This window comes from Mobula hypostoma, chromosome 4 (genome assembly GCF_963921235.1).
Source record: "Mobula hypostoma chromosome 4, sMobHyp1.1, whole genome shotgun sequence".
Taxonomy (NCBI): domain Eukaryota; kingdom Metazoa; phylum Chordata; class Chondrichthyes; order Myliobatiformes; family Myliobatidae; genus Mobula; species Mobula hypostoma.
In genome coordinates, this window is record NC_086100.1 from 72,325,044 (window position 1) to 72,340,148 (window position 15,105).

The window sequence follows — 15,105 nt, forward strand, 5'->3', positions numbered from 1 at the left end:
GCTTCCTACCCTTCTGAGCTACAGGGCCAGACTCAGTGCCAGAAGCATGGTCGTTGTTGCTTCCGTCACGTAGGTTGTCCCCCCCAACAGTACTCGAAATGTTGAGGGGGACAGCCACAGGGGTGCTCTCCACTATCTGACATTCTCCATTCCCCCTCCTGACAGCCACCCATTTATCTGTCTCCTGTAGCCTTTTGGGGTGACCACCTGCCTGTAACTCCTGTCTTTCGCTGCTTCACTTTCCTGAACAAGCTGAAGGTTATCGAGCTGCAGCTCCAATTCCCTGACACGGTCTCTGAGGAGCTGCATCTCAATGCACCTGGTGCAGATGTGGCCATCGGGGAGGCTGGAAGTCTGGAAGTCCCACATCTGACACCCAGAACAGAACATCGGCTCTGTAGACATACCCCAATTCTCTCAAGATTTAAATAAGGAATGAGCTTACCTAATTACCTGGCCTCCACCTGTACTCACCAAAGCCACCTGACTCAGACTACTCGGACGATGACTGCTCCACTGGGCAGTAGCTCTCTTTCATAGAGACTGGGTTTTTAAAGCTCTTTGCCGCACCTCTATGAGAACATTTTTGTTGCATCTGCGCAGTACAGCATGTACTACTAGATTCAGGGACAGCTCTATCCTGCTGTTATAAGACTTGAATGTTTCTCTCATATGATGAGATGGACCCTAGCCCTCACAATTTACCTCTTTGTGACCATGCACCTTACTGCCTACCTACTCTACGCTTTATTCTGCACTCTGTTATTGTTTTACCTTGTACTACCTAAATGTTCCGTTGTAATGAATTGATCCGTATAAGTGGTATGTAAGACAAGTTTTTCACTGTATCTCAGTACATGAGACCATTATAAACCGACTTGCCAACAACTGGAAAGACTAATTGACAAAGATTTTCTCTCATTGGAAATTTTTAGTTTTCTTAAAACAGTTTGGTTAGTTGATGCTGAAATTTTCTTTTGGGGAGAGTTGCAGCTCCCAATTGAGTGTAACACACACACTGTGCCCTGTGTATCTAATTCCAAGCACTCCATGTTTCCTGTCTGGATAGAAAATTCAAGGTTTGAAAATGAATTGTTTCTATGTGTGTGAGTAGCTTTTCTCCCCACTTCACAATGCCCTTCAGCCTGAAATCCATAGGATGTGCTATAAATAGTTCAGTTTTGAATCAAGTTGCTCTTATTTTCTTCTGTTCACTGTGATCCCCTGCAGAACTTCCAACTTTCTTTTAACAAGGGCAACATGATCAAATAACATTTTTTTTAAAAAAAAGACATCTTGCTTGGCTGCAGGTAAACTTTTAACGTGAATTATTATCAGGATGCGGATTCTTTATAGAAGACCAGATCCTTGTACAAAACAACCCGCTCAAGCAACATTACTGGAAATGATTGTTTTTGAAGCCTGTTTTGAATTATTTGCAGGATATCATAGTTCTGGATGCTGTTTATTTGATATGCGTTTAGGTGATTAGATTGAATGACAATTTGCCATTCCTTCCGATGTGACTGACAGTGTAATTTTGAAAATGAGCAGTTACTTTCCTAACATGTGGCACAGAAATAACATTGAAGTAGATTAAGTGGCTGAAGGTCACCATATATGGCCTTGTGCAAGGCTTCGACCCTTATCTTTTTAGCCTGCACTCAGCAGCTCTGTATCACTGTGCATCTACAGTGCCACATGGAAAGGACACTTAAATAGCAGTTACACCCAAAGCTATCATATCACATCATTGAGATACTGTAATGCCAGAACATGAGCATTTCACTAGAACTGGCCTAGAAACAGTATTATACTTTGTAAGCTCGCCTTGTTCATGGGTTGGTTGCAGGAAGAGAACTATTTCAGGTTTAATGGCCTATGAAGTCCCTTGAGGTATAGTACTTGGGTTTTTGTAGTTTTTACATATTTAGAAACTTGAGTATGTGATTTATTTTCTTCTCTAATTAATTACTAATTATTACTGCAATGACCTTTTTTAGAGTTTATGTCAATGTGTCATAAATATTCTGTTTAAATTACCAGTTTCACTTTAATTTTTGATGTCCTATACACAGACTTTTGACTCCCATGAGATGTAATACAAATTGGCAACAAGATTAAACTTGAAGTGCATTCACACCACCATTTTAGTAATGGTGCAAAGTGGTTTTGACAACTTAACCATGCTAAACTTGTGGAGTGTAAATTGGGTATCAATGTTTGAAATGGCTTTTGTATAGCAGGATTATCTCCACAAGGAATTTGGCTTCAATGTCTTGTTGGATTTTAATTTTTGATTTGGGTTGTATTGGATGTTTTTAGTACAGCAGGAAAGTGAAGAAAGTTCACATCCAAAATAAACCTGTTGTACCAAGTTGTAAAAGTTTGTTGTACTAAGAGCTTGGAGCTCTTAAATATTAAAGCAAAAAAATGGACGCTGCATTCTCCCAACCCTCCAAGTCCACCTGCAGACTCTCTACTTCCTCAACACTACCTTTCCTCCACCTATCTCTGTATCATTTGCAAACTTGACCTCAAAGCCATCAAATCTATTATCCAGATCAGTAACCTATAACATGAGAAGTAGCAGAACCAACATGGACCCCTGAGAACACAACTTGTCACTGGCAAATAACAAGGAAAAACCTCCCTTTGTTCCTCCTCTTTGCCTTCTGCTAGTCAGCCAAACTTCTGCCTATGCTAATGTCTCTCCATGGGCTCTTAACTTGTTTAGCAGTCTCATGTGCAGCACCTTGTCAAAGACTTTCAGAAAATCCAAATAAAAAACATCTACAGATTCTCTTTTGCCTTTCAGGTCTCTCCACTTGTTACTTCCTCAAAAAATTCCAACAGATTTGTTAGGCAAGATCTCCTCTGAAGGAAACCATGCTGACTTTAGCCTATTCTATTGAATGCTTCCAAGTAGTCTTTTATAATGGAGACTAATATCTTATCAATGACTTAAGCCAGGCAAACCAACCTATAACTACTTGCTTTTAAGCTCCTCTCCTTCTTAAAGAGTGGACTGATACTTGTAATTTTTCAGTCTTCTGGAACCACTCCTGACTCTCATCATTCTTGATCATTACTGATGCCATCACTCTTTCTTCACCAACTTTTTTCAGAACCCTTGAGTGTAGTCCCTCTGATCCAGGTGACTTAACCACTTTCAGCTTCCCAAGCACTGTTTCCTTAGTAATAGTGACTACACTCACTTTTACCTACTAATTAACTTGAATTTCTGGCACACTGCTGGTGTCTGCCACGATGCAGACTGATGCAAAATATTTGTTCAGTTTATCTGGTATCTCCTTTTTTCTCATTACCACTCTTCAGTGTCCAGCAGTTTGTTGTCCAGTCTTGCTTCTCTTTTACTCTTTATTCAGTATATCTGAGAAAACTTTTGATATCCTTATATTTCATCTTTTCTTCCCTTATTGCTTTGTTAACTTCCTTCTGCTGTTTTAAAAAGCTTCCCAATCCTCTACCTTCCTGCTAGCTTTTGCTCTCTCTTTTGCTTTCATGCTACTTTTGACTTTTCTTCTCAGCCATGATTGCCTGATTCTCCCTTTAGAATGGACGAATAAATGAAATGTATGAGGTGAACAAGTGTGACCTGACCTGACTACCCTACCGAGTCCGGACAAACAGATGTCAAAAGATTCCACAGCAAGACTACACAGAATTCCACCTACCACCTAACTACCGTTGTAAGATGTCCTTAGGAGGCTCATAGACTTGCTATCAGGCAGCTCAGGGTTTGGTGTGCCATGAATCAGATTTGACTTCCTTCAGCCAAGTTCTACAGAAGCGCCTTGGAGAGCTTTCTGACTGGTAGCATCACCACCTGGTATGGAGGCTCCAATGCACAAGATCGAATGAGGCTGCAGAGGATTGTAGACTCAGTCATCTCCATCATGGACACAAGCCTCCCCACCATCAAAGACATCTTCAAAAGGTGGTTCCTCAAGAAATTACCTTTCCCATCCGGGACATGCCCACTTCTCATTAGCACCATCAGCGAGGAGGTACAGGAGTCTGAAAATACACACTCAACGTTTCAGAGTCAAATTCTTCAAAGCCATCAGATTGCTGAATTGTCCATGAACCCTTGAACAGTACCTCACTGTTCCACTTTTATAACTTCTTGTAACCTGTAGTAATTTTTTACATCTTGCACTGTACTGCTACAAAACAAGTAATTTCATGACATATGTCAATGCTAATAAACGTGATTCTGATTCCATTTTGGGAGGAAACAATACTGCATTTTCTGAATTACCATCAGAAATTCCAGCCATTGCTGCTTTAGCGCCTTTCCTGCTAGTGTCCCCTTCTAATCTCTCATGACTAGCTACCTTTACTGAACTGTAATACCAATACATATGATTTTAGCTTCGCCCTCTTAAACTGCAAGCTCAAATCTATCTGCTAAGTTCCCTAATCAAACCTGCTTCATGTCACAACACAAAATCCAGAATTGCCTAATAGCAAGCTGATGAGCTGCCTAAGGACATTTTACTACAGTAAAGTTAGGTGATGGTAGGAGTTGTGTGTATTCCTGTTATGAACCATTTTGACTTCTGTTTCTCTGGACTCAGTAGTGGAGTCAGGTCAGGCCACACGTGTGCACCGCATACATCTCACCATAGACTCTACTGCTTGTATTTAATTTCCAACTTGTTCACCAAGGTGAAACATAAAGCCAGAATTCTTCCAATGCAAGACTTTGGTAAATCCAATTCAGTAGATTTCCTTGTATTTAAAGTGACATTAACAGGAACTTCTGACTTCTGACCTCTGGTGGAATTTTCCTTGATACAAAGTACATTTCAAAATCTAATAGCAGGACGTTTTTCCTAAGTCCACGATTGCTGTGTTAACTCATTTAGCCTCCATCAGTACACAAATATCTTGTAAGTTTCAAATGCAGCAATAAGTGAGCTTATTTTATCCACATTATACAGGGTATCTAAAGGAATGTGGCCAGTGACACAGATATAGGGCTAGCCTTCTTTCTTGGGCTAAATCACCTCTGAACACCTTCCTTGGGCAGTCCTTCAGGATCAAGGATAACTTGCTTCCACCCTTGCTGTCTGTGTTCTGTGATGACTGGAGAGAAAATGGGGCAGGAAGCAACTGGCTGATAAGTAGGTGGCTTCAGGTTAGTGTACACTTTCATGGTGTACTTCTATGTGTTCCTGATACATAGACTTGAGGTTCTTAGCATCATTCTGAATGCATCTTCTCCACCTAGAGCCACCACTTGTCAGGAATTTCTGAGAGTTGGCGGGGGGGGGGATGGTTTCAGGTTTTATGTCCTCCTGGGTGAACGCTTCCTGTGAGCACAAAATGGAGATCTGTTACTAGGTATCTGTATGATGTGTCCAGAGCTGTGCAGCTGTCTGAGAGTCACTAGCACCTCAGTGCTGGGGATGTTGGCTTGGAAGAGGGCCTTGGGTTTTTGTTCATTCATCCTTTCAAATTCTTTGGAGGATTTTGCACAGGTACTGCATTTGATAACTTTCTTGTGATTCGATATGCCTGCTCATGTAGACCAAGTCTTGAAAGCACGCAGGAAGGCATCATAATGACTGGTTAGTAGATTGGGTTTTGTGCAGGGCTGAGCTCTGAACCATCAACACTGCTTTCCTCAATCAAAGAAGGACTCCATGGCACATTAAAGACAATGGTGGTTAATTTCACCATTAATATCTGCCACGTTTTCTAGCATCGCGGGGGAGGAGAAGATGGCAGTGCGATGCATCTTGCAGCGGCCACTCCGGTGGTGATGTCTGTTATTTGTCAAGTAGGGTGCTGTGCACAATCCTGATTTGATGAAGACAGACGTGAGAGCATGGAGGAACATCTGGTGAAACTTCTGAAATGCCTGCTTTGCTGCTGCTGCTGCTGTGTGGTCCAGAATCTCTGGAGGAGAGGGCCCCGAGTCCTCGGCTTTGCTTGTTGCTCGGCGGCCAGGGCGGGATCGAAGCGCTCGGCAGAGGATGGTGCTCGGAGAGGCTGTGTCGGAGGGGGTGGTCAGAGGCTCGAAGCTTTCGGACGGACTCAGAGTCCGCTGCGGTCGGGTGCTTCCAATGGTGCTGCATTGACAAGTTGGCGGTGCTTGGAGGTTCATGGCGGGGAGAGTTTCTCCCTTCTGTTGCCTGAGTGAGATGATGAGTCTATCGGGACTTTGAGACTTTTTTTACTGAGCCCATGGTCTGCTCTTTATCAAATTATGGTATTGCTTTGCACTGTTGTAACTATTTGTTATAATTGTGGTTTTGGCAGTTTTAGTCTTGGTTTGTCCTGTGTTTTCTTGTGATATCATTCTGGAGGAACGTTGTATCATTTTTTAATGCATGTATTTCTAAATGACAATAAATGAAACATAGAAAATAGGTGCAGGAGTAGGCCATTCAGCCCTTCGAGCCTGCACCGCCATTTATTATGATCATGGCTGATCATCCAACTCAGAACCCCGCCCCAGCCTTCCCTCCATACCCCCTGATCCCCGTAGCCACAAGGGCCATATCTAACTCCCTCTTAAATATAGCCAATGAACTGGCCTCAACTGTTTCCTGTGGCAGAGAATTCCACAGATTCACCACTCTCTGTGTGAAGAAGTTTTTCCTAATCTGGGTCCTAAAAGGCTTCCCCTTTATCCTCAAACTGTGGCTCCTTGTTCTGGACTTTCCCAACATCGGGAACAATCTTCCTGCATCTAGCCTGTCCAATCCCTTTAGGATTTTATACGTTTCAATCAGATCCCCCCTCAATCTTCTAAATTCCAACAAGTACAAGCCCAATTCATCCAGTCTTTCTTCATATGAAAGTCCTGCCATCCCAGGAATCAATCTGGTGAACCTTCTTTGTACTCCCTCTATGGCAAGGATGTCTTTCCTCAGATTAGGGGACCAAAACTGCACACAATACTCCAGGTGTGGTCTCACCAAGGCCTTGTACAACTGCAGTAGTACCTCCCTGCTCCTGTGCTTGAATCCTCTTGCTATAAATGCCAGCATACCATTCGCCTTTTTCACCGCCTGCTATACCTGCATGCCCACTTTCAATGACTGGTGTATAATGACACCCAGGTCTCGTTGCACCTCCCCTTTTCCTAATCGGCCACCATTCAGATAATAATCTGTTTTCCTATTTTTGCCACCAAAGTGGATGATTTCACATTTATCCACATTAAATTGCATCTGCCATGAATTTGCCCACTCACCCAACCTATCCAAGTCACTCTGCATCCTCTTAGCATCCTCCTCACAGCTAACACTGCCACCCAGCTTCGTGTCATCCGCAAACTTGGAGATGCTGCATTTAATTCCCTCATCCAAGTCATTAATATATATTGTAAACAACTGGGGTCCCAGCACTGAGCCTTGCGGTACCCCACTAGTCACCGCCTGCCATTCTGAAAAGGTCCCGTTTATTCCCACTCTTTGCTTCCTGTCTGCTAACCAATTCTCCATCCACATCAATACCTTACCCCCAATACCGTGTGCTTTAAGTTTGCACAGTAATCTCCTGTGTGGGACCTTGTCAAAAGCCTTTTGAAAATCCAAATATACCACATCCACTGGTTCTCCCCTATCCACTCTACTAGTTACATCCTCAAAAAATTCTATGAGATTTGTCAGACATGATTTTCCTTTCACAAATCCATGCTGACTTTGTCCGATGATTTCACCGCTTTCCAAATGTGCTGTTATCACATCTTTGATAACTGACTCCAGCAGTTTCCCCACCACTGACGTTAGGCTAACCGGTCTATAATTCCCCGGTTTCTCTCTCCCTCCTTTTTTAAAAAATGGGGTTACATTAGCCACCCTCCAATCCTCAGGAACTAGTCCAGAATCTAACGAGTTTTGAAAAATTATCACTGATGCATCCACTATTTCTTGGGCTACTTCCTTAAGCACTCTAGGATGCAGACCATCTGGCCCTGGGGATTTATCTGCCTTCAATCCCTTCAATTTACCTAACACCACTTCCCTACTAACATGTATTTCACTCAGTTCCTCCATCTCACTGGACCCTCTGTCCCCTACTATTTCTGGAAGATTATTTATATCCTCTTTAGTGAAGACAGAACCAAAGTAATTATTCAATTGGTCTGCCATGTCCTTGCTCCCCATAATCAATTCACCTGTTTCTCTCTGTAGGGGACCTACATTTGTCTTTACCAGTCTTTTCCTTTTTACATATCTATAAAAGCTTTTACAGTCCGTTTTTATGTTCCCTGCCAGTTTTCTCTCATAATCTTTTTTCCCCTTCCTAATTAAGCCCTTTGTCCTCATAATCTAAATCTAATCTAAATCTATTTGTTGGAGGGCAGTGTGATACAATGGGTGCAGATTGAAGAGTACCTTGGCCTTGAGGATGTTGAGAATAAGGACCAACCCTGTAGTGCTCAACTCGCAGCACAGTTAACATAATCTCCTAACCTAAGAGCACAGAAAATATGGCTGGAGCTACATCATTGTTTTGACAGCACAAATTGAATTGCAAATCTCTTGTCTTCTGAGTAGGCTGAAATTGAGATTAATGAATGAAATTAAAGTAAGAGTGGCTGGGATCACATTTCAAATATCCCAGGATGACCTTATCAACCAGTCTTGATTCAATTTTTTTAATGTATACAGAAAATCTTTCAATTTTTTTTGTGTGAGTCTGTGCATACCAGTTATCTTATGCCTCCCTTAATGTATTATGTATAGTTACATGACTGAACTCCAGAAGGTAAATTTTCAGAGGGCAAGATTGGCATGGTGTCAAAGCACAGATTTTGATATGAGAAATAATAAAGACACAATCTAAGTCAGTTGATAAAGTATTGCACTATTAATCAGCTGATTGAGACCAAAGCAAATTATTTACTCGTTCGTTATAATTTTAGAACCTTTTTTTTAAAACAGGTTTGCTTATGCAGTAGTGACCTTTGCACATAGTTGGACTGAGAACCCAGAGCGGCTGTTGGCACATTTGCTGGTCAGCTAGTTTCCTAAACAACTGAATTTCATCCTTAAACACCCACCTTGACTGAAGAATCTTCCTCTCCATTGAAACAATTTTCTCATTTTTTTTGCTAGCCTGAATTGCACCCCTTCCTATAATTAAAATACTTTTTGCAATGGATTTCACAGGAGTTAATCTCTTGTGAAATTTGCACCCAAAAGCTTGCATTATTGACACATTTAAAATTAAGATTCAAAGGCTGCTTTAGTCCTGAATTTTAAAAAAAAGTTTGTCTAGTATCATCTGCTGCCTAAAATAATTCCAATGGTCCATAACATGAAAATCGGTAGGATAGTCATCAGTCTTGTACCTACCTGCATAGTTTGGCTAACCATAAGATATAGGAGCAGAATTAGGCTACTCAGCCCATTGAGTCTGCTCTGCCATTCCATCATGGCTGATTTATTATCCCTATCAACCCCATTCTCCTGCCTTCTCCCCATAATTGTTGACACCCTTACTAATTAAAAACCTGTCAACTTCTGGATACTGTTGAAGATTTAGGAATCCTTGAATTCAGAGAACAGATCTTCCTTTGCACTTGAAGCAGCGACATCTGATGACCTCTAGCACGCTGTTCTATAACAGAAGATGTGGGAGCAGGAGTTGCTCATTTGATCTGCTATGCCTGCCACACCGTTCAAAGCTCTCAGCCAGTGCCACACTCTCACACTTACCACTGACCCCGTCATTTCCTTTAATATCCAACAATATATCCATCTCTCTCTCGTGACTCAGCCTCTATAGCCCTCTCGGGTGCAGAATTTTAAGTATTCATTATTTTCTGGGTGAAGATATTTCTCCTGACCTTTGCTCTGAATATCCAACCCTTTATTTTGAGATTGTGAACCTAGCTCTAGATAACCCAGCCTGGGAAGTCACTCGTATTGCATTTATCCTGTATTTCAGGAATTTCATATGTTTTAAAGAAACCGCTCATCTTTCTCCTAAACTCCAGAGTATTGAACCCATTCAGAGGCAAGAATATATTGGTCTTTGACCAGAGATATATTTGAACTCCACAGCACGGTCAGGATATAAACTGAGGATTAAGATAATTTTTTCTGTGTGGATTGAAATTTAATTTGGGAAAACTGCAACCACAAAAAAATGGCAATAAACTTTTCTTAAGGAAGGAGATTTCCCCCATCCTGCTGATTTGGACAGTGGGGAATGCGTCTGTCAAGAGAGTGGAGTATGGACTGCTGATACTGTGCATCATTTCACTTGTTGTAATAGTTATTATCTTTGGATTAGCAGTGTTTTTATTCCTCACAACTTCCTTATATCCTTCCCCTTTCATTTTCTCATTTTTTTAAACTAGTGAAGTCTCATATTAAACAACAGGAATTCTGCAGATGCTGGAAATTCAAGCAACACACATCAAAGTTGCTGGTGAACGCAGTAGGCCAGGCAGCATCTATAGGAAGAGGCGCAGTCGACGTTTCAGGCCGAGACCCTTCGTCAGGACTAACTGAACGAAGAGTGAGTAAGGGATTTGAAAGCTGGAGGGGGAGGGGGAGATGCAAAATGATAGGAGAAGACAAGAGGGGGAGGGATGGAGCCGAGAGCTGGACAGGTGATAGGCAGAAGGGGATACGAGAGGATCATGGGACAGGAGGTCCGGGAAGAAAGACGGGAGGGGGGTGACCCAGAGGATGGGCAAGAGGTATATTCAGAGGGACAGAGGGAGAAAAAGGAGAGTGAGAGAAAGAATGTGTGCATTAAAAAGAGTAACAGATGGGGTACGAGGGGGAGGTGGGGCCTAGCGGAAGTTAGAGAAGTCAATGTTCATGCCATCAGGTTGGAGGCTACCCATACGGAATATAAGGTGTTGTTCCTCCAACCTGAGTGTGGCTTCATCTTTACAGTAGAGGAGGCCGTGGATAGACATGTCAGAATGGGAATGGGATGTGGAATTAAAATGTGTGGCCACTGGGAGATCCTGCTTTCTCTGGCGGACAGAGCGTAGACGCAGACTGGGAGACCACTTTGCTGAACATCTACGCTCTGTCCGCCAGAGAAAGCAGGATCTCCCAGTGGCCACACATTTTAATTCCACATCCCATTCCCATTCTGACATGTCTATCCACGGCCTCCTCTACTGTAAAGATGAAGCCACACTCAGGTTGGAGGAACAACACCTTATATTCCGTATGGGTAGCCTCCAACCTGATGGCATGAACATTGACTTCTCTAACTTCCGCTAGGCCCCACCTCCCCCTCGTACCCCATCTGTTACTCTTTTTTATGCACACATTCTTTCTCTCACTCTCCTTTTTCTCCCTCTGTCCCTCTGAATATACCTCTTGCCCATCCTCTGGGTCACCCCCCCCCCCGTCTTTCTTCCCGGACCTCCTGTCCCATGATCCTCTCGTATCCCCTTCTGCCTATCACCTGTCCAGCTCTCGGCTCCATCCCTCCCCCTCTTGTCTTCTCCTATCATTTTGCATCTCCCCCTCCCCCTCCAGCTTTCAAATCCCTTACTCACTCTTCGTTCAGTTAGTCCTGACGAAGGGTCTCGGCCTGAAACGTCGACTGCGCCTCTTCCTATAGATGCTGCCTGGCCTACTGCGTTCACCAGCAACTTTGATGTGTGTTGCTTGAAGTCTCATATTGTTTGTTTAATTCCATTTTTCTCATTAAGCTTTTGGACAACTTTGTGCTGGGATCTAATTTTGTTAGAAGTCTTGCAATGTACTAAAACTATGTTATGAATACTACTTCACAACAAAGACAGATCTCCTGGGGCAGATTAGCAGTCCTCAACCATGGTTTTGACCTGAAGTACTGACAATCCCTCCCCCACCCACTCCCTCACAGATGCTGCTCCATGCACTAAGTTCCTCCAGCAGCAGATGATTTGCTACTACATAATAGACCTGCTGGAAATTCAAAGATTCAAAGTGCACCTATTGTCAACGAATGTAGAAGTGATATAACCTTGAGATTTGGTCGAGGCATTCACAAAGCAAGGAACTCGAAAGGGCCCAATTATAAAAAATAAGACCAACCCCCGCAGTGCCCACAGAGAAAGAGGGAAAAAACAAAACAAATCATGCAAACAATAGAATGGGCAACATCCTACTCACCCATGCATGAAAAACGTGAATTGGCAGTTATCAATTGCAGGACTTCAAAATCCTTGATGATCCATGAAGATCATTTTACAATTGATTTGTCAATTTGTCTACAATCCATAACATTGTCAGATCAGTGAAATCACAATATTCTCATCAATTGCAAATTGTCGAACTTGGATTCTCAGCAATTGCTGTGAAACCTACTCGGGCCACCATTATTTATGCAATTTGCATTAGAATTTAATTCCAAACTGAAGGAAAACGTTATGTTTGTCAGTTTGGTTGTACATCCATCAATGTTTCCTCTAGTCAATGTGAATTTTCATGTAAACCTTCATTGTTGAATAGCATAATATTACTTCTGCTTACTCTGAACTGTTCACACCACATAGAACAACCATTATCTCTTCAGTGTATAATCTTTTTTCTCTGTATGGATAAAATCTTTTTTTAATTCCTGTCAATTCATCATGTGACTAGGCTAAATTAAGAAGTCAGTCATTAGAACAATTTAGTCATTGTACAGTCTTTTGCCATGAGTATAAAAGTGTGTTATGTATATCAGTGTTGACAGTCAATACTATCAATAGGAGTCACAAACAGTTTTTCTTAAGATCATCTCTAAATGAACCAGTCAGGTATTTTACTTGTCATAGATTTCCTGTATTTTTTAGTGGTAGAGTCAAAATATGTCAAATGCAATAAACTGCATGAAAACCAGTCCTGTGCAATTAATATAAGTACTTAACTAAATCAAGTTGTCCTTGACTTGTAGCCATGCATATATTCTTTAACATTTTTGCCTAGTAGGTGTTGAGACTAAAACATGGCATTTGAGTACTGTGCTTTGTTTCTGACCTGAATTGGAATGTACCTTCACACTGAGTAAAATTAAGCTATTTGAAATAGTACCAAATTTTACTGGACTCAATATTGACATTTTAACATTTTAGCAACTGCAGTTCACACAATAAAATCTCTGGGGAAAAAAAACACTAATTGTCTTGAATTGATGGGCTCATGCCTTCTCAAATCATATTTGAGGGGGATGGTTGGATTAGTCAAGCATAAGGATACAGTCTGCATGAACTGCTCGCTCCTGCAATCTTCTGATATCATTGCCATTCATAAAGATGGGAAGGAGAAGGTCTAGAAGTCGCCTTATACCTTAACTGGATCTGAAGTATGGACTAGCTAATCTTAGGTAGTTCTCTGGAAGAGATGTGGAAATAAAGCAGTTTTTTTGTCAAGTAGAAAATAACTTCACTTTCTTACTACATTCTTAAAATTTTCTTTGTGTAATAAATGCCTCAAATAATCTTCAAGCCTTGGCACATAATTCATTGTGATTATTCCATTTAATGTCTACATTGACCAATGTACAATATATGATTTCTATAAATATATCACACTGTAAAGTAACCTGATTTTTTTCTAAAGTCTTTTGAAGAACTCTTTAATTTTGGACTCTTGCCATTATGGACTAGGGAAACATGAAGAAGGAGGGAAGCTTTACTGGGAAAGTTACATTTTAAGGGATGATCAAATTGTCTGAATTCCTGGGGCAAAGAGCAGGAGGACAATGGATCTAGGCTAGGAATATAATGAAGAGTCTCAATCCAAAATGTTGACTGTCCTTTTCCCTCCATAGATGCTGCCTGATCTGTTGAGTTCTCCAGCTTTTGTGTGTTGCTCCAAATTTCCAGCCTCTTGTGCCATTACTTTGAGGGCTGTGGAATGTATTTTGTAATTCCAATAATGGCTGAGCTAATAGTTAAGAACAGTGTGAACATGTAAATCTTCAGGAAAATTGGTTTGGCTGTTCTTCTGTGCCAGCAATAACAATAGGTAGTGAAAATCAAATTGCAGTTAGTGGAAACCTGAAGTAAAATGGATGATGCTGGAAACATTCAGGAGGTGAGGCAACATCTGCAGAAAGAGCTAACATAACAGTTCAAGGACCCTTCATCAAAGTACAATATAGATATTTTAGATAGAATAGACAGATTATATTGTCACATGTCATAAGGGTTACTGATTTCAGGACTTGACATGAATCATTCAAGACCTGAGCTGAGGTGTAGCTTTACACTGTACATTATCTGACTGTTCCACAAAAGAATGTAGATTACACGAGGCAAGTTAAATATTTTGTCATTGTTTTGCAATTATAACATTTCGGGGTTTATTTTGGAGCAGATTGACATTGTTTACTCCGTAAATTTCTGATTGTCATTGTAACATAGCCATCATGAGCCATTTAACGGCTTCAAGTGACTCGGCTCTTTGTACTGCGGAATAGCCAGCTGAGCAGCAATGGTACGAGATGATGATTTACTGGAATGTTTCCATCAGAGAAAAGAAATCAATAAAGCCCAGTACAAGTTTAACATTGTGTGTATTAGTCTTACAAGTTGCAGCAATGCCTTGACGCAGCTGGTTAGCATTGGATTCACAGACAAAAGGATAATTGGCTATTTTTGTAGTTTAGAAATGCTCAGATATCACAATCTCTGGAGCAAACTGGCTCATTGTGCTACTTCCAAAAAACTGATGCCCTCTTAAATTTAGAAACTTAAATTGCCCTTCCAAATACGTTTGTATTTCATTATGCGTCTAGAACCTTTTGCCACAGTTTTTCATACACTCATCATCATCATCATCATCATCATCATCATCATCAGGTGCCGTGCCCAGTTTGAGCTTTGACTGCCATGGCCCACACACTCCTGTTTCAGGTCAAGTGGATCAATTCATTGGTATTCATTTCCAGTTCTCTGGCTGCTGTCTCTATCATCATTTGTCTTTGTCTTCCTCTTGCTTTCTTCCCTTCAATCTTTCCCATAATTACCGTGCATTCTAACTCCTCTGTCCTAATCACATGTCCAATGAAGTTACGTTGCCTTTTCATGATCTCATACATTATTTCTCTTTTTGTGTTTGCTCTGTTCATGACATCCTCGTTAGATATTCATTTCGTCCATGATATTCT

The 15,105-nt window shown here is 41.4% G+C and overlaps 1 protein-coding gene across 2 annotated transcripts in view; it reads left to right on the forward strand.

Annotated features, from left to right (window-relative positions):
• LOC134345392 (EF-hand domain-containing protein D1-like) overlaps positions 1-15,105 on the forward strand; it is a 137,520-nt gene that overhangs the window by 11,609 nt on the left and 110,806 nt on the right. The window contains exon 1 of one of the 2 annotated variants that reach the window (XM_063045982.1): positions 1,495-1,896. The exons of the other annotated variant lie outside the window; for it this stretch is intronic. The gene's annotated coding sequence lies outside the window, so the exon portion shown is untranslated. Of the gene's footprint in view, positions 1-1,494; positions 1,897-15,105 lie in introns of those variants that run through there. 2 annotated transcript variants of the gene reach the window in all.